Source organism: Sus scrofa, chromosome 5, assembly GCF_000003025.6.
Source record: "Sus scrofa isolate TJ Tabasco breed Duroc chromosome 5, Sscrofa11.1, whole genome shotgun sequence".
In the NCBI taxonomy this organism is placed as follows: Eukaryota; Metazoa; Chordata; class Mammalia; order Artiodactyla; family Suidae; genus Sus; species Sus scrofa.
The window spans coordinates 21,787,138-21,789,039 of NC_010447.5; positions in this window are offsets into that span (position 1 = coordinate 21,787,138).

Genomic DNA, 1,902 nt, shown 5'->3' on the forward strand with positions numbered 1-1,902 from the left:
CCCGGGAAGCTCCTGTCTTACTTCAGGGGTTCCAAGCCCCTTCGCATCACAGCCCCACCCCGCGTGAGGGCAAAGCAGTGCTGAGTGGCACGAGGAGAATAAGGGGCCATCCCAGGTAAGTTGGAAACAGTGCTGCACCTACCTAGAACGCCGGGTGGGGAATTGCGCGTGCGCACCTAAAGCGCGCGTCCCGCCCCCTGCTTTTAAACTGGGTGGCAAGAAAGGGAACTCCGCTCCTCCCAGGAGTGCCCCCACGGCTCGAAGGGACGCAAGCTGCTTAGAGCCCTCTCGCCCACACCGTCACTCACCCGCTCCCCGCCGGTCTTCAAGATCCCCGCGGAACCAGAGCCCCTCACGCGCAGGGCAGTACGTTTCCCGCCACCCGGGAGCGCCAGACCAGCCCCCCGCCTACGTAGGGAGGGGGCGGGGCGAACAGGACTGGTCCATGTGACCCCGAGCGGGCGGGGGGGGTGAATGTTGGTGATGAATTAAGAAAAAGGGAAGCGAGTACAAGTAATGTTTTATCTGAGTCGGTCCCTTAAATTGAGCCAAAACTCACAGCGCAGTGGATTTCCTGCTGAATGAAAATAATTGGGATCTAAGTCCGAGGAGAGGTGAATGTGCAGACATTCTTCCCCTTCTCCTAGTCAAGTGGATTATTCCAAAGTCTTACCCACGATTAGTTAGAAAAGGTAGGCTTTATTTGTGAGGAATTGGAGAGTTGAGCTAGGCGGGAAAGTGGTCTTTTGCTGGGCTGGGGTGTCTGTCTTACTACAGGTATAGGTTTAAAGCTTGCGAAGCATGCAGGAGGCTTCAAAATGGAAGAGGTTAACATAAGTACTCATCATTAGGATCATTAGGTCAGGGTCTCCTCTGGCCCCTGTTGAGATGAGTATTTTCCCATCAACAGAAGATAGGGATCAAACGGTGTCTCTTGAATTATTAAGAGTTGGATAGAAAGAATCAATTTCTGGGACATGTGTAGAGTTAGAAGAGATTTGCTGAAGATGAGAAGGACAGATGAGAGAAAAGTGAAAGGACAAACACAGAAAAGGAAAATAAAGACGACTTTAGAACTGGTGATAAAAGCGGAAAGATGCCATTTGAAGAGTGTTTTGGTCTGCTGTAAATTAAAACTCTTGAGGGTCAAATTCTCTCCCACCACTTCCCCCTACCTCTGCCTTTGCTCCAGGCATCAGATTTCCTGTTTTGGCCTAAGGGAGCTCTTCTGGGCTTAAATATCATCTGCCTGGAGGCCACACAGGGAGGATAGCTACTTAATTTTTCCAGATTCTAGGTTCACCCACCCTTTATTCAGCTGGGGAGCTCAATGGCCCAGGGCCTCCAAGAGATCCATCCTGCCAGAATGAAAACAAAACCCAGCCAAGTGGTGTAGACAGGTTGATGTGGATTTACAGAACAATTCAAACTCCAGTGTTCGCTTTTCTCAGAGCTACTTCCCCACCCAAGTCCCTGGGGCAAGCATCCCTGAGATAAGTAAGCTACACTCTCCTGTTAACTTCTCCAAAACTTTTTGGTACAACTGCATCCTGATCTGGGGTGGACACCTCCATTTCCTCTCCAACTTTCAGCTGCTTCTCCCAACCCTTGGAATGCCTCAGTCTCCTGCACTTCTCTCTCCACCTGCCTCCTCTAAGGAGTAACTAACTGCTTCCCTGCTCCCTCAGAAACCCAGAGCCATACACTTGACTGGCACTATGGTAAAGGCCGTAAGGTCTTGGTGTCCTGTACTTACCACACCAGGTTGGGAGAGGAAGGTGTAGGATGACACCTCTTTTCCCTTCCCTACCTCTCACGCCATGCCCCCAAACTCAGACATAGCCATGTTCACTCACAGTCATACAAACAACCATGCACGCACAGCGGCGAAGAGAGGTGGGA